Here is an 18,879-nt window from a genome sequence, read left to right as displayed (position 1 = left end):
AATCTGTTATGGGGGCTTCCTTTGCTCTTAATTTCATTAGCGGGAAGCTTGGCCAACTGAAGAGCACTGGGGATTAATCAGGGGTTAAGTGAGTTTAAAAGATCTGATTGAACAGCTCACAAATTTGAGGCTTCATTTGAAGACAGAAAACTTTCTTCTTCCTTTTCTTCTTTAATTAAGATATCACAGGCATTGACCTTGACTGGCACAGAGGATAAATGAGTGAATTAATTGTGGAGGGAAGGGGATGTGAGCTTTTGGGGGAAAATGTGGGATTTGATGGAAAACTCGTGAGAGAGGGTTGGCTTCAGGACACTGGTGGAAGGGCTGGGAATGAGGCCATGCTCTGTTAGGAATGGTAGGTAGTGGTTTGACAAGGTCAAATACAGAACTTTGATATTTTGATTTGGCATTCTGTGTGGTCAACAGGCTTATAGCTTACCGCTTATAGGACAAATATACTGAAACTCAGAAATAAATTTACAGAAGAGTATGATTTCTTTTTGATGATATTTTATTCAACTACTGGCCAGATTGCCCTAAAATTTGCAATGGATATTTATAACCCCCAAGATGATTGTAATGATTTTAATGACACCTTTAGTGCCATTGCCAAGTCAAATTATCTCTTGACATTTTTGTCTGACAAAGTACATCAAACTGGTTGGAACACGTCAGTAGCATTGAACAAAAACCTTATAAGCTACTGCATTTTTAGCGAGTTAGGTTGCTAACTAGGTTGGCTATGTTAATGAGCAAACTTGCCAATACACAGGAATATTAGCGAGCTAGCTTGCTAAGTCGAAGGCTATGCTAATAAATAAGCTGTCCACTCACAAAGAGTAAGGATCATAGCATTTTTCTGTCACAAATTCCTGCTTTGAATCCATTTTCCCTCCTTTTTTCCATGTCGATCCTGGATAGATTTGGTTAGGTTTTTCCAGTACCGTTGTTGTGCCAACAGTTTCCCCCCGATGCTGCTGGTTGCCGTTAAACAATAACGGCAACCAACAAAAAATTGCTTTTTTGACAATGCCTGATGCCAGAAGTCTCTGACCAAGCACTCAGACCAAGCTGGTTTTGGATGACTTTGATGTGAGACTGGGTTTGGTGGGCAGTCGGGGCTGTCCGGTCCTCTGGAGTTGAGGTTGCCGCTGGCTGGATTTGGGTTGCTGCTGCCACTGAATGGATGTTCCTCTCTGGAGCTGCTGCCCACTCTGCTCATGGTGAAGTGGTCTGTAGGAGCGGGGAGCAAGGTGGAGGACATATTGTCATTCAAGACTCTAGCTAACGCTGGCTACATAAACCTGGACTTGAGGCTGCAGCTGTGAGCCTTTAGCTCCTGTTAGTAAAGGGCTAAACTATTAGCAACATTTTCTCTTTATCTCTGAAAGGCTCTGCAGATTTTGACACGTTTTGTTTCATTTATTGTCAGATTCTCTTTTAGACTCTCCTTTTTGCTAAGTCCGTCTTCCTCTTTGGGTCCAAGTAAGCAGTAGTTGCCATTGCTAGAAAAGCAACTTTCTCTGCAGAATTCTCTGCCATTGAATCAGGCTTTCACTGAAGGGATGTGCACATGCATCTGCATTTGTAGAACAGTGAATAGGAACGCCCTCTCTCTGTGACTGGCCAAAGTGTCCCATCACAGACTAGATTTTATAAAGCCTGAAAACAGATCCAAGAGGAAGTGCAGAAGTCTATTTTTTCTTTCAGTATATTGAATTACAGTATACTCAAAGGTTATTAAGAGGTTTTTGCCCAATGATGCTAAAATGAAACAGTCTGCCCCAGCTTTAATTAGCCCTTTGTCACTGCTGGTAGAGCAGCCTCAAAGAGCTAAAAGCTTGTTGCCTCTTGTTTTAATTTGTGCTGCCGGAACTTTTTCCGATGTTACTTTAGTGGCAGGTGTCAGATATAATTCATATCTGTAAGCCGCACAAATGTTTGGCCCACAGGTGTGTGATTTATTGAGAGGGAAACAGTTCATGATGCCATCTCTGATGTTAAAAAATGATGCAAACTGGTCGATGACTTTGCAGCAAAATAGTTTTTGTTTCCACCTGGGAGATAAAAAACTCCCCCTCTGTGTGAGGTGTGTAAGCAGGAATGATGGAGTGAGCATCTGTTGTCTGCTCTTGATGGATTAGCTCCACTTACGTAAAGGCATGTAGATCATCTCAAATCTGGACCATCGGTCAGCATGCTGCCACTTGATAAGACGGAGGCACGGAGGCTGGAACTTGATTCTGCTTGATTGATTCCCTGGGCCATCCATAAAGATCCCTATCACGCACATGCGTGCACGTGCGCGCACATACACACACACACACACACACACACACACACACACACACACGGAGCTGAGAAGTAGACTGCTGTAGGATCATTAAACGTCTAGTAGGTATGCTTTAAACAAACTAGCTGTGTGCCTGCCTGTTCTGAATGTCCACATAAGGCAGGGTGGAAAGCCTGCTGTCAGAATGTCCTCCTGTGTGTCTGTCCAATAACTCTGTGTTCAATGTGTCTGTTAAACTTATTAATATGAAAAGTGGAACTTTTTTTTTAATGAATACAGACAATATGTGTAATGATCATGAAATGATATGAGATTTGTCAAACACAGCATATTAAAGACATATTTACATATATTAGGTGGTATTATCTGTCACACAGGGAACTTGCACACATCTCACCTACATTTAACTGCCGAGTTGTCCACCAAAATCGCAAACATCAGCACTATCGTTGATGACAGAAGGTGATTCCTGCACTCTCGTGAGGTGCCACTCCCTGCAACCAGTAGCTTTCTAGAAGAAGTCCTACCTAACCTGACAGATGCATATTTGACACAGTAGCTGAGTGGTTTATTATCAGTCAATCAATCAAACATTTATTTGTCACGTGGAATTATACAAGGTACAACTCCAGGGAAATTTGGTCCCATCAGCTACTTTTACTTGCACAGTGATTTAATCCTATTGTGCGTCTTCTTTCATGTTGGCTGCTGCAATTGTCCATGTTTCCAGATGGTTCTGGTAATCCATGGTTTCTGGTTGTGGAATGATTTATCTATTGACACATCCCAACCTCAACAAGACAGCAGCTTGGCCGCTTATCCCAAACATGGGAAGTGTAGCACTGCAGCCGCCTCTGAATGGCCAATAGCTGTGATGCACAGCAGTAACAGGACAGCACCTCACGATCCCGCTGTCACACCACCATATTATTCACCATAAAGCACACTCCTCTCATTCTCTCTACTTAGTCCTCTGCTCTGTTGGATCGGCATATGGAAAAAGAGCCTCCTGGTTGAATGGTGCTGTCCAGGATTTAGACAAGTTTAGGTGAATCAAAGGATAATTCAGTTCCTGGCATCCTGTTGGAAACTGATGCAGAGGTCGTCCAGTTTATTAACCAACGCCTGAACAATGGCTAGCAGGATGCTAGTTAAGCTGGTGCATTCTTCTCCATCTTTTCTCCATGTTTATTGATGTTTACATTTGAAACCCTCAAGCTGGCTAGCTGGCTAGCTGGCTAGCGAGAGTATGCAGACTGGTGAGTTGATGTCCTCATCTGATGAGTGACTCGCAGCCACATGTCACTACCATCAAACGCCATCCACAGAAACCATCAACAAGATTTGCGTCCACTCCTATATTATCAAATGTAGCTGCTGAAGTATTGAAGTATTAAAATAAACCCTGAATGACTCAAATGTAATGCTTGCATTTCATGTAACATTCGGGGGTCGCACAAAATGTTTCTGAGGGCCACCACTGGCCTGTGAGCTGCATTTTGAGCAACAGTGATTATGACTGAGGAAACTGCCAATCACAACACCCTCTGGCCTGATTGTCATGACTGACAGAAACAGGAGGATGCTATTGTAGAATATTAAAAACACACATTGAAAAAGTGACTTTGAAATAAAACCTGCCGGAAATAAATCAGCTGCAGTAAACTCTAGTAAAAACATTAGATTGATTCAATATTTCTGGGAAACAGATTTCTTTCTGCAGTTATTCTTATGATTTATAATTATGTCTTTTTATTGATTTAGTATTGCACTATATACATGGATAGGATGAGTTTTGTTTCTAATGCTCAGCACTGATAATATTTTCATCTCAATCTTTTATTATAGCAAAATGAAAAATAAAAAACTGTGAAAATTGACACAGGCTGGGGAGAGGACTGTCTGGGCTTCTTTGCTGAGGCTGCTGCCCCCGTGACCCGGACCCAGATAAGCGGAGGACGACAAGTACGAGTACGAGTACGAAAATTGAAATAGCTTGTGAGACCTGTGTTATTTGTTAAAATTAAAATGACAAAACAAAATTGATGTTTAGGTATAGATATATATTTTGCTATTACCCAACACAGAGCTTACTACATTTTAGAATCTGAGACATGATTTTTTAGTTACATTTTTAGATCATCAGAACTCCTCTGACTAGTGGTGGATCTTCCAAATCAACCAAAATGTTTATTTACACTGAGCCTCACGTTATGTACATGAAATCAAACAACACTGACCAAATGCTGCTTTATTTGGTTGTTTTTTAGCCACCTTAAAAAAAGGCCCACCAAAAACATTAATATCACTTTAAGCGTATGCTATATTTAGAATATTTTCACCACTTTACCCTGCTGTCAGACAGCCTTTTCCGATGGGGAAATGAAGCCATTTTGCTGCAGCCCCGTACACAGCAGTACATTGTTCAGCTTCTGTGCTGGTACATTTGGTTTATCAAAGATAATGGCAAAGCAAGAAAGTATATAAAATAAGCACAGTAGAAACACTAGATGGGTCGGACCACAGTGTTTAACTATTAACTCAACACGTTACAGTTACGGCTTAAAATGACAACAGATAAAAAGCAAGTTTGCCTATTTCACATATCTCCGCAATTGAAATCAATTGCCACTTGTCTACCCAGAAGTGATTGTTGTTGTTATGATGATGTTCTGATCTAGACACGACATAGGTGGCTGTTTAGGGTGCTGCTGAGAGTGGTGTGCCAAAATCGTGACTCCATTTTTTCAACCTGATCTCACTCAGAAGTCGTGGAAAACCAATGCTTGGTCAGTGACTTCCAGCGTCAGACACCAATGAACAAAGACGTCCTTTCATGTCAGCATGATACAGCCCAGTTGCTGTTATTGTTTAATGGGGGCATCAGGGGCAAAGGCGGTGAGACAACAACTAAAGTTAAGGCAGCAGAAGTTTGACTAGGGCAGGTAGGAGAGGTGGTGGATGGGTCCAACAATCACCAACTTTCATCCGGGAGGCCGGTGTTTGCCTCCCACCTGAGTGTGAAGCCAAACCCTGTTCTTTTGTCCTAAACCCAACCACATGTGTTGTTGAAGGAAAAAAACATCAATTTGCAGTGTTGTACCAACATAGTGCATTTAATGTGAAAGAGACTGTATGCAAAGTGTACATTTCCTGTGAAAGCAGAAGTGTATTTTGACAACAGACAATGCATGTAACAGGCTGAAGGTGACATGGTGTCCCACAACGTCAACAGCCAACACACCTAGGGTACACTGTGCGTCATATTTCGACATGAAAAGTCCATGACCAAATGATAATATGTGACAAGGTTGGAGTGAAAATGTGTTGATAAGGACAGCATTATAGCAAGAGATCATATTAAATTAAACTAAATTAAATTAAAAGGAAAAGCCACTTAGGATGAGGAAAAGCCACTGAGGATGAAGAAAAAAAAGTATAGCAGAGGAAGAGGACAAAATTATGCTACATTCTGTCATTATTTGTTTCCACATTATTGTTTGTTATCTAAGTTGTTTATTTGTGTTGGTTTCTCATTAGGGTCTTGTTCTAGTTTGTAATGAAAAAAAAAAAGCCTAATAATAACAGGGGAAGTTTGCCTATGGTGCTGAATTTGCTAGTTACGGCACTGTCTCTGACTTTCCGACGGCCAAACACATTAAGAGCCGCTGCAGTGGACAACTTGAGGTTGATGTTTGATGTGAATTGGACAGTGTGTTATTCAACAGTGTGAAGGTCTTTTTTCAGAGGTTCCCATTGGTTTGGATAAACCCCCAGCAGCAGCTGGGACTGAATTTGTCACCGGGCGGTGATCCAGTCGCTCACACCTGACAAATCGGCTTGCTCAGATTGATTGGTTTCCTGTTGTTTAATTCATCAGTGTTTCTTTAGCCTGAAGCAGGTATAAGAAACAACACTTTCTGAGCCACCAACGGCCCACACGCAGTTTATGATGAAGAAAAAATGGCCTGGCAGGGGACAGTGTCAGTAATGGCCGGACTATCCATTATGAGTCACAGTTCTAATTTGTCATGCTGTTTGTGGCTGCAGAAGACACACCATGTGCATGCTTTTATTAATATCCCAGGATGCAGCTCTGCTATTGACCAATATTTATCATGTCCAGTGGGTGAAGTATCATTTTACATTTAGTCAAACACAATAAGAAAAATATATCATGACATGAATGTTATTTGTAGATGCTGTTACAAATAGCATCTAAAAACATGCTAATCAGAGATGATGCAGAATACACTGACTAGCTGGTGAAACTTTTCTGCAAGTGCCATGTTTGAGACTAGCATAGGAAACTGTGTTGAAAATACTTAAAAGGAGGGCATTCATTTTTAGAATTTGAATTTAACCTCCTGACAGCCCAGATGTTATTTGGTGGGCTATACAAATATAGGCCCTATAATTTCTCCTGACTGTATGGGATTAGTAGGACCTGATAAGTATAAGAAACTAAGCATTGTCTTTGAACAATAAGAAGTTTAAAACAAATGATGTCCTGATATGAGGACAATAGGTTTACTTTTAATGGTTACATGAGGTGACTACAAGTGTGTAATTAAGTATAAAACAGTTTATTTCAATGCCTAAACATGCCTGTGCAAAAACAAAATTACAAAATAATACAAAATGTGTTCAGTGTTTTGTGTTGGGTTCACTGTTCAAGTCTAAAACTGTTCAAAACTGTTCATTTCACTGCCCCCCAATAATTGTTCAGCTTCAGCTCAACAGTCAAAATAATGCCCGTTTATTACCAAAATGCAAATAAACAACCTAGCTAACAATAAGAAATAAGATTAAAATATCTGCTAATTTTCTTTCAGTAACATGTTGTATGTGTTAAAATAATCATATAAATCAATAATCAATAAAAAAAAATTACAAATTAACTTGTTCAGAAGAATAAACAATAAAATGATATATGACATTATAAAATAATAATACAATATATCAATTAACTTTCAAATCGAACTAAGAATGCACCACTTTTAAAGTTCTGGGCCAATACTGATACCAATGTTTAAAATGACAATTTGGTGAAAAGCTGACAATGATGTTTTTCTATTGGTATTTCTTTTGTTTTTTGTAATTTATTTTTTCTTTTGTACCAGGGAAACACAGAAATGAACACTTTTAAAGTCATTCAGTCCTTCATCACACTACCTTTGACTACCTATTACTCAGCATTAATAGAAGAAAACAAGAACAACCCCAGGTTTCTTTTCAGCACTGTAGCCAGGCTGACTGAGAGTCAAAGCTCTATTGAGCCTTGTATTCCTTTAGCCCTTAGCAGTAATGATTTTACGAGCTTTTTTAATGACAAAATTCTAACTATTAGAGGCAAAATTCATGACCTCCTGTCCTCAGATAGTACCTATCTAACCTCAAACACAGCTGTAAGACCTAATATATATTTAGATTGCTTTCCCCAATTTCTCTTCAAGAACTGACCGCAGTGATTTCTTCATCTAAATCATCAACGTGTCTCTTAGACCCCATCCCAACTAGGCTACTTAAGGAGGTCTTTCCTTTAGTTAACACTCATATATTAGATATGATCAATATATCCTTATTAACATGCTATGTACCACAGTCTTTTAAGGTAGCTGTAATTAAACCTCTACTAAAAAAGCCCACCCTGGATCCAGAGGTGTTAGCCAACTATAGACCAATATCTAATCTTCCCTTTCTTTCAAAGATTTTCCCTCATTTCCCTCTCCTCTCCATTTGGTCACACCCGCATAACGTTAATGTATGTATATCTACTCCCAAATAATGCAGTGCATCTATGCCAGTGAATCCACCATGGTGGATGAATGATTCAGTTGAATTCGACTTCCAAGACGATCCTCACCTAGCTGTCAATTCGATTGAGACTGGCCAATAGGCACGTGGCCCCGCCATGACATTATTTTCACAGCGAAACTCAAATATTATTATTTTTGGCTATCAGTGTGAAAACTTTTTCTCTCAAATATTTTTTTTTCTCTCATATCATTTATTTTCTCGCATGTAATAAAGACACAAATATAGCTCCATAAAACCCCACATGTTTACTTAAGGTTTCTGTTTTATCTACCATATTTTATTATCAGATCTTACTATTCTACTTACAAGTAGACACTTGTTTCACGGTACCTGGCATTCCAACACAACACCACATTATCCTGTTAAAGCAATATTCATAACTTGGATTACTTTTAGAAAAACACTTTTGATTGTCTTGATTGGTGGACCCTTACAGACTAAAGGAATATGAATAACATACTGGGTAATCGAGGAATGGACACATATTCTGACTTGATGACAGCTTCAGAAGAAGGAAGTCACCACTTTATTTCATCATGCCGGTAAATCTGAATGAGTTACACTCTTCTCTGGTGCTCATGAATTCAGTAAAACCAAATTAATTAAACAAACGATGTGTAGCATCTCCATATTGACAAAAGTTTAAACATTTATATTTGTATGCATGTTCTAAATCGCTAACTCATTCGTGATCAAGGATCAGGAAAAATTGCAGTGCTACCTTTCAAATAAGGCCATGCATGTCCATGTACTAAAAATGGAACAAGAACAGCTTTCATTTTACTTTAGGTTTGCCTTGGATAGGTGTTTTAGGTGAATTAAGTTTAACTGTACAGGACCATAACTTAAGCAAAATTAAGTATGAGGTGCAGGAAAGCCAAAATATAATGTCTTAAGATGAGGATGCAGGGTCTCAGGAGCTTAAAAATTAAACTAAGTTTGGGAGTTTTAGCAAACCAATTTGATATAATGAAGTCATGGTGCATGTGAGCACCCGATTGCAGATAGAGGTCAGCATGTGCATGTACATCATTAGATACTGTACACCACACTGCATTGTTTCCTTATTAGAAGCCATTTGAGGCATGTTGTGTGTTGAACTTGGTTGCGTCTTCAGGCCAGCATCCATACAGCTTTGATCACAGATGACTGGAAAGCTCCTCTATCACTAACACAGCCAGTCTGTGCTCATATATCCTAGCAGAGCCTGATTCAAGGTTGGGGCAGGTGAAACTCAAAGAGAGAATAATTGGCCCTCAGACTGCAATGATATTAATGATACAATTAGAGCAGGCCTTTGGTTTCCTCTGTGGCAGAAACAGGTAGTGATAGGTGATACCGGGAGACTTCACTAGTGTCAGTCCGATCCTTCTGATGCCGTGCTGATCCCACAAAAGCGGGAGGCTGGCACACACTCGCTCAGGCTCATTTCCCATGGTGCACCCTGCCTTTGAGCGCTGACCTTGGATGGAGGCTCCCTTGTGGTGAGAGAAGAGATGGAATACATGTTTGAAAGATCAAAACAGTCCAGGCTCACCTGTCTCCACAAACACTGGCACAGGGTTTTCACAGCCCACGTTCATTATAGAAGTTGATCAGCATTGATTCAGCCCGGCTCTGAGACACAGCTGTGCACTCTGGAAAAATGACACCGTTTACTAGCAGCTGATATCCACTGTACACACACTAACTCTGTCTGTCTACATTTCTTTGATGATATTAAGTGCATAAAATGTAAAAAGGAAAAAAGATAATAGATGCAAATGAGCTGTTCCCAATGTCTGATGCCATATTTGTCAAATTGCTCATTTAGTCTGATAGGTAGATTCAACATTGGATTCAACAACAAGATGTGAAACAGAAAAAACAACGCATCCTCAAATTTAAGTAGCTGTAATATACTCTGTGTGACCTCTTAAAGAAAAGTTATTGGAAATATTCATCTTCTTACTTATCGATTAATTAGGTTTCTTTAGACATATAAACATGTTTTTAACATGTCGATAAAGTCGATAAACACTATAGACACTTAAAACAGTAACCGCAAGTATTTCACATACACCATACCCAGTGTTGGGCAAGTTACTCTCAAAATATAATATGTTACATATTACTGGTTACCTTCATTTGAAAGTAATTAGTTACAGTACATTACAGTAACATTGTAAATGTAATAATATCATGTCTTGTTATATCATAATATCATGTTTTAAGTACATGTGATTTTTAGATTTCAAAACTGAAAACAACGGCTACATGTGAGGCTGTTTATAAAACAGTGAAACACAGTTCATAAACACATTTTATAATGTGTAAAACGGTATTTGTCCTGTAATTAATTCTCATAAGCACAAGCAGTTTTTACCATATTTTAAGAATAATATCTCATTTTCATTTCATTTCATTACATTATGTTAAATCCATCCTAAAATGACTTTTATCCGTTAATAGTACAGACCTGAGTGTACACACAATAAATTGAAGGACTTATTGGTTCTTTTGCAGTCCAATTTTTCATCAATATCTACAAGACTTTCTGATGTGTAAAATTTCAACACATGAAAACATGAATTTCACATGTTCTGTTTTTTTTTGTAAGAGACAAATCATACTTAATCATAAATTAATTCATTAATCGATGATGATAAGAAATGTGTTTGAGCTCAGGTTTTCTACTTAAAGGGATAGTTGAGCTTTTTTGAGGTGGGGTTGTATGGGGTACTGATCCATAGACAGTATGGTAGGGTAGGGTACAATATGCTTCAATACAGCACGACTGATACGATACAGTATACTTTATTGTCTCTGTAGGGAAATTCGTCTTAGACTCAGGAGCTGCACAAGTGTTGCTGCCTTACAATTATAGTCCAGAGAAAATGAAAAGTATACAACATAAAAACAAACAAACAAACAAAAACTCCACATACTTAACATAACAGTATTGCACATCAGCCATTCATGTATTGCACATAACACCAGCACACACTAGTCGGCGTGCTCACAACTGGACAAACAGGCTGGAGCCCAACATGGAAACTAACCAATATCAGTTAAAGTGCACACTGTATTGACAGTATTTTCACTGATTTACCTTAATGTGAGACAGTGAAAAATGGAAAATGAAGCCATTATATAACTCTCTTCAAAGCCAGACTCCAATCAGAAAAACAGTGACTTAATATTGTTGAACACAGGAACCACTGCCTCCATCAGTTAGTGTACTTGTGTTATTGTGTGACTCTGGTGTTCAGTTCAAGATTCATTAAAGTCACACAATAACACAAACTAACTAACTGACTGAAGCAGCAATAGACCAGCAGCTACTGTGTTCAGGAAGCTAAAATTATTGTTTGGAGTCGGGTGGCTTTGACGACAACATAAATGGGAACTGAAGCCGTCAACGGCTCCCCCGTCGGAACAGATTATCTAAAGGAAAGGTAAAGTGCTGAAATTACTCTTAATATAGCGCACACTTAAACTTTTTTTAGGTGGCTAAAATACGTTTTGTTGCTGACCCCATCCACAGCAGTACATTGCTTAAGTCACATGTCGGCACTCCAACCTGCTTCTCCAAACTAGGGGCATGCTGACTAACATTTACTGTATGTAACACACTAACAATGGATAAGTACCCTGTACAACTCCACTTAAAAAAAATCCTCCTTTAAGGAGCAGTGTTTCTGGATGCTTTAGTCCAATTATTACAAATCTCAAAAAACATCCATTTCTCACATAACTTTTCAGATTGATTTACCTTCCAGGCTGGTTTCACTTCATTTAAATGGACTGTAAAAATTAACTTGCAAAGGAACTTGCTTGAGTTCGGTAATCATTCACAGCAGACATCACGACTGCCTGCTGTCAGAACGTTGTTATGACTGCGTGGTAACATGATGCAGATTTTCCAAATCAATCTACCCTTAGAACTATATCGCCACATGATAAAAATGATGTGTTTTTGACGACAATAAAAGCAGATATGATGTTCACTGTGATGGATCACTGAAGTCAAGCAAGTTTAAAATCTCTGCAAGTTGATTTTCATTGTGTGCTAAAAAGAAAAGCATCGGCTGGAGGGTATAAAACACACCTCAGATATTTAAAACAATACTGCATCCTTTGACAAATGTTCAGCAGTAAAAACAAGTATGATCATAACAATATGATATAATGCTGGTATAAGATTTACTTAATACAGAAACAAACAGCAGTAAGATGTGTTTGGATTTATAAGCTTTGCTTGCCCGTATAACAACAGTTGCCTGTAATGCAACATATCTCAGGTGGGTTTGGTTTCAAACTTCACCCGAGAGTCCTCCAGCAATAATCTGAAATTCAGAATAAAGACAGTTGATGCATTTATTTATTCAGCCATGTTTACTCAGATTCATTTTTCCTCCAGGACATGGCTGTGTCTGTGAGTCTCCTCAGTGTGGGTGGTTACCTGAGGGAGGTGTGCCGTGTTGTAGTGAAGCTTCTTTTAAAGCACCAGCTCTTGTTCTCATTGGCAGCCTGTGTGGGGCCTTTGCTGGGACCACTGCTGGGGAGACTTCACAACGTCTTCCTGTGGCAAAGAGAAGCTTTCTTATCTATTTTGGATGATACAGCCGCACATCATGAAAGACCCCCCCCAGCCCAGGTGGATATCCCAGGTACACAGGCCAGAGAGGCTGTTGGATTTCAGGGAGCAAGGGGAAAGGTGGGAGGAGGACTGAGTTACAAGTTGAACTTCAACAACCCAAAAAACTCTGAATGTGAAGACGCCTACATCTAAACTCTACTTTCCCCTAAATCTGCTCTCCAAATCTCACTCCTGACTGAGCTGTTTTGAATTAAATCAGTTCCTAGATCCCTCCACAGAGAATAATCTACATTCAGCTCAAGGTTTTGGTCAATAGCATAACCACTGTGAAGCACGAGGCACCACTGAGACAGAGAGATATTTGATTCATGGCCTAGTAATATAAATCTAAAGAAATCTCTGTCAAAGAACCATGGACAGAATAATTGTTTGCAATGGGAAATCTCAATGGAGTCCTCAGAACTCATTCTGAGGCTTTTGAAGTGAGCGCTGACATTGGAGAAACTCAAGGGCGGGGAGGGGATGAGGGGCCTCTCAAATGAAGAAAGATGGAGGTGCATTCACCTCAGAAATTATAAGCAGCGCTTTCAAGATGCCGTCAAGTTTGTGAGAATAAATCGAGGTGCGTGTGCATGTGTGTGCGTGCATGTGCGTGCACATGGGTAAGGGGGGTCTTTAAGCAAAGGAAGACCTGAATATATGCACTTGAGGAGATCATTAAAAATGAAACGAGTTGTGTTTGCAAAGCGGGAAGTGAGGTGGTCTGAACTGCATGGATTCAGCAGAGAACCTTGTCATTCGCTTCAATACAGCACAGTGGCATAACAAAACAGAGCTGGGAGCTGAAGAGAGAAACATTCCTCCATTAGAAACCACAATAAAAAAACTGAAAGGTTCTGGAAGACATTAAAAACCTTGAATTTGTTATCAAATGCTTTGATGCCCGGGGTCTCCCCCACAGCATGCAACACCTAATGTGTGATGCTGATTGCCTTGTTGTGGTCAGGAGCCTGCTCAGGCTCCCTGTGCATGCTGGGAGAAACAGTTGGGAGGCTGATTAGGACCGGACTGGCCTTAAGCAGCACGTTAAGCAGTTCTCTCCTGTTTCTCTCTATTATATAGCTACGGCCCAGGATTCAACAAGGCCTTGATGCACTGACAAACCTCTCTCTATTCATCCTGTGAAACTAAATTTGTTTTAGAAATGCTTTATGCACTACAAGGATGTTGCTCTTATATGGCGGTACACTGCAAAATAAAATATTAACCAGTCGGTCAATAATTAAGTCTTAAAATGTCCCTAGTTCAAATACAATACAAATACAACCCTTTTCAAAAATAAAGTGTTATTTTAAGATGTATTATGTCCTCTACATGACTGAATGAATGAATAATAAAATTAGTCTTTGGTGCCTCAAGTGTGGCAATCTATCTTATTATGTCTTGTTTCAAGATACTGACATTTACATCTGAAAAATTAGAATACAAAAAAGGGTTCCTGAAGAGCTGCAGTGGGAGCATTTTTTAGATCCTCTGGGTTCCCTTGCAGTAGTCTTTTGTTCCCTCATAAAACTTTTTTTTTTAAGAATTTAGAATAGCTTCGTATTAAATCGCTTTGAACCCCTTTGATACCATTCCAATTAAATATTAGTACAAGCATACATGTTTAAGGAATTGAGCATTTTGGAAAATATGTTTTGTTGCTTTCTGTGAGTGAGAAGAGAAGATGGATGTCAGTCTGTGTGTTAAGTACAGAGCTGGGGTCAGGCTGTGGTAGCTTAGCTCAGCATAAAGACTGGAAAAGCTGCAGCTCCTTGAATGGCCACTTGAGGCTGAATTCCCATAATGCCAGCTTTACAGCAGAAATAAACATGTTTGCAACCTGGTACAAAACCAGTTGTGGTCTCTAAAGCTAATTTCAACATTCATGGAAACTGTACAGGGGTTGAATTTTTATATAACTCTCTTGCTTAAATGTTTTTTAAGGCTTAAATGTATGCACAATTAACAGCGTAGCCACTTTGAGTGACAGGTGGATGCTGTTTGTTGACAAGTCACTACCATGGCAACAGTGTTAGTTAATATACCGATGGCGTAACCCCAGATTCACTAAAGGTGTAGCTGGTACTATTTCAGTGTTTTCACTGAATGAATGTTTCACTGTAACATTTTGGTCAGCTAAAAAAAGTCTTGCTCAGTGATTGGTCGTACTAAAACATTCTGAGGAGTCAGATAGCAGTTTTTCCGGCAAGTATATTTTGTTTTAATGGTTTTAACACTGTTTTTCACCAGTGAAAAATTGCATTAGCATTAGTATTATCACAGTTAAGCATAGCAGTAAATGCACCATGCTAACTTAGCTATCAGCTAGCATTGCACTGTGGCCTAACTGGATGCGAGCATCAGATTTTTGTGCTGCATCGTATTACATCAAACGCTCTCTGTCCACACTGGATCCGTTAAATAAGGAGCTCAGTCATGTCATGTAAACAAACCAAAGCTGTGGTCTCAGAGTAACCACTGAAAAGATGGGTAAGTACATCCTTCCTTATTATTTATACTCACAATACTACTATCACAGGTAACTTATAGATATCACTGTTGTAGCTTTCATACTATATCATACCACCATCTCCACTTTGTAAAACAAGCTAGCTTGCTAGCGCCTTACACAATACCAGAAACATTCATCTTTCTGGCGGTTTTCCTCCAGCCAGATGCTAACTTATTCAGGCTTCTGTAGTGAAATAAGGAGGTACCCTGTAGGTAGCTCCTCATTTCAACATCAGTGTTGCGTCACTCGTGGGCAGTTAGGACAGCCCAATAGAAAACAGTGCAATCAAACAGATTTAGTCGCTGATGCTTGCTCGCATTGCATCCGGTAAGGACACTGGGCCCTATTTAGATGGTCTAAAGTGGACAGCGGAGGGTGCATAATCCATGTCGCAAGTGTCATTGCTATTTAGATGCAGATGCAGTTGTCATTTTCACGCCCTGCGCCCTCTTCGTCTAACTAGCAAATGAACTTGCGCTTCTCTGGGTGTGTTGGTCTAAAAATGAGGAGTGGTCAGGCGCAGTCATGGCGCGTTGCTAGTTAGATGACGTAAAAAGCAAATGCGCCAGTGACCAACAAAACCTGGTCTAACGTCAACGGCGCAGTATTTCACTGTTAAACAAGTTAGTAATATGCGTCTCTAGGCGGGTGCACAATGCGCGTGCACTCTGCTCAGACACACACGGAGCAGCCACACATATGCAAAAGATAACAAATAAAAATATGAAAGGTTATTACTGTGCACATTAAAATATTTATCAGAAACACGTCTTAATGGTCAGTCATTAATCAGAATGAGCTAATCGCAGTAATAATGATCATCATAATCTGTAATAATGACAAATGAAATTGTGAAATTATCTGACCAATCAGTCATTTTTTTGATTGAAAACCAAAGCCCGCACATTACATTTATTTTAACATGTTATACTAGGCCACATTATATTATATTATTATATTGTTATCTGAGTGTAGAGAGGACACACATGCAAATAAGAGGCAGAACACAGCTCTGGGAAACATGAAAACAATTAACAAACATGGGTGGGGGAGAAAACGCTGAACAGGTCCTAGCTGCAGGATCAGAACCTTGGGGAGCTCCGCGGCAGTCCTGACAGCTGTGCTCTTTTATATGATGAAAACAGGTTTGAATAATATTCCACAGATATTTAGTAGGATCTTTCTCGTATTAGTGATCCCACGCCTGCTTTACCTCGGGGAGCTTGGGTGCCTGTCTTCTGTCCCCGTAGATCTGGTTCTGACGGGCCTTCACCTCCCGCACGAGGAGATCCGTCTCCTCAGCTGTAAAACGCTCACTCTTTCCAGTTGGTAGGTCCTCCATCTAACTAGCTCCCGCCATGCGCTCCAATCGCGCCTCTTTTAAAGGGAATGAGAGGTGACACTCTGATTGGCTTATTGAATGATACGCCCAAAACACACCCATGACTAATTCACAGAGTAAGTCCAACCCTTCACGTCTGGCACTTTGCGTTTTAGACCATCTAAATAGGGCCCACTGTGTTAGGGTAATCTCCACCCCCTCGTCCAAATAGGTGGTTTAGCTAATGAGTTTTTTGAATGGGTTTTTGGTGAGATGCCTGAAATAAGGTCTGTGGTTAACACAAGCTAAAGACACTTTCAGAAAATATGTCATTAAATAACCCACTCGTGAATTTTGAAGCTTTTATGTGTCTTAATAAAGAAGGTTGCTAACAAGTGGCTAAATGAGACTACAGAAGGTCATCACATCGAACACTGCTTTATGGCTTCGTTTTGGTAGGGTTGTTAAGTTGTGACCGTGGTGTAGTTTCTTTTTATTTTCTAACATTATGTTTTTGCTTCTAGTGATTACATTTAGGCTTTAAAAATTAGAAAAGTGGTGTTCATATGTGAAGATTATCTTGCTAAACAAAATGTTTAAGTCTAAACATTTGTTTGCCACAGAGCGTATTTTCTGCAATGATCCAAAATCCTATGGAATCCCATGGACTTTTTTTTATGAGGGAACCTGGGTGATGCTAACTTCCGTGTTGGCCCACAGAAAAACATCACCCAACTCTGTAGGCTCTTTTATGGCTTCAAAAATCCAAGGTGGCAATGGCCAAAATACCAAACTTGAGGCTTCTGGGACACCGTGCAACTTCAGCCTGTTACATTGTTTGTTTTCAAAACACACTTCCATTTTCACAGGAAATGTACAGTTAGCATACATTCTGACTAAAATAAATGCACTACGTCAGTACAATACTGCAAATTGACATTTTTCTCCTTCAGCAACAAACACACGTGGTTGGATATAGGAAAAAAGAACAAGGTTTGGCTTTACAATCTTGAAGGAAGCAAATACTGAGCTCCCGGGCGAAAATCAGTGGTTGTTGGACCCATCCACCACCCCTTCCGATCACCCTGTGTGGTCTTCCGCCACCTTAACTTTTGTTGTTGTCCTGCCTGGTTTCTGCCTGATGCCACCTGGTGCCAGTAAACAATAGCGGTGCCTGGCTGTGCGTCATGCCAACATGAAAGGACTTTTTTTTCCTATCCGTGTCTAACAGCAGAAGTCACTGGCCAAGTGCCTGTATTCAACGACTTCGGAGTGAGACTGTGGTTGATATGGCAAGATTAATCTCAAGTTTAAGGAGACATTATTTTAAGTATGCAAATTAAAGGAGTATTACATGCAAAGTACAAATAGGAAATGTAAAATAATTTCTCACTTACCTCCGTGTATGCAGGCATTTCAGCAGCAGCAATGTGTTTTTCCTGACAGTTTTTTATGGTTTACTTTTATTGTAGCATAGCCCATAAATGCTATCATATAAGATATTACTGAGTGAACATTGTATGCTTATGTAGCTCCAGATATAAACCACCAGCATAGTAATAAATAAGTTAAAAGGAAATGCTATCAAATGAATAATGTTTTTGTAGCTGTATGGAGCACACAAAACAGCACGTATTAAAAACAGACAATGCAGAGACGAAGGAACTCCGGCACGAAGGAAAAACAACTCTTTCTTCCAGAGAATTATTAACAAAAAGCAAACTGCTTACGATTAAACAAACCCATGCTGCCTAATGAATCTGTGAGGCAAATATGAGGGAAACTTTTCCTGTCAATCACAGCCATGACAGAATTGTCACAGTCTGTTTGAAGTCTGCAGCAGGAGTCAACGAGGGACCCTGAACGAGTAAATAAAACATGCCGCTTTACTTTGCCTCCGCCGGTTAATAGGGCGGCAGCACTGATCAAAAGAACATTAGCTTTGATTAATCAATCAATACCCCGGTGGCCTCCGTCCTGTCCATTGATCTGCCGGCTGTATGGAGGTCAGCGTTGGGTTCGGCAGCATGTGAAATGCTCGGCTGCATTTTTCACACTGGCCTGCTCAAACAAAAATCCACCCTCATTGATTTTTCTTTCATTTCCCTTCTTTAAAATGTTCTTCTGTTCAAAGGTTACCCATGCTAAGGAAAGTTCTGCAGCTCTGCCACAGATGTGTGATTTTAAGGACATAACAATGTACGTTGTAAGGAAACAAAGATGGACCCTAAAGACAACAGGTTACTGAGACAAAACTGCCTTATTTTGGAACCATAGCCAATGAAAAGCTCTGTGAGAAAACAAAA

General features: G+C 39.7%; 1 long non-coding RNA gene across 1 annotated transcript; it reads right to left on the bottom strand.

Moving 5' to 3' along the window:
• Positions 1–8,604: 8,604 nt before the first annotated feature.
• On the bottom strand, positions 8,605–18,027 carry LOC117249425 (uncharacterized). Its single transcript, XR_013490443.1, has 3 exons — positions 17,971–18,027; positions 12,561–12,680; positions 8,605–9,594 (listed from the first exon to the last, which is right to left on the bottom strand). It is a non-coding gene; the product is annotated as an uncharacterized LOC117249425 (long non-coding RNA).
• Between the last annotated feature and the right edge of the window lie 852 nt (positions 18,028–18,879).

The sequence above is a fragment of the Epinephelus lanceolatus genome, chromosome 23 (genome assembly GCF_041903045.1).
Source record: "Epinephelus lanceolatus isolate andai-2023 chromosome 23, ASM4190304v1, whole genome shotgun sequence".
In the NCBI taxonomy this organism is placed as follows: Eukaryota; Metazoa; Chordata; class Actinopteri; order Perciformes; family Serranidae; genus Epinephelus; species Epinephelus lanceolatus.
Note: the sequence above shows the minus strand (reverse complement) of the source record. Positions and strands in the feature narration are given on the sequence as shown.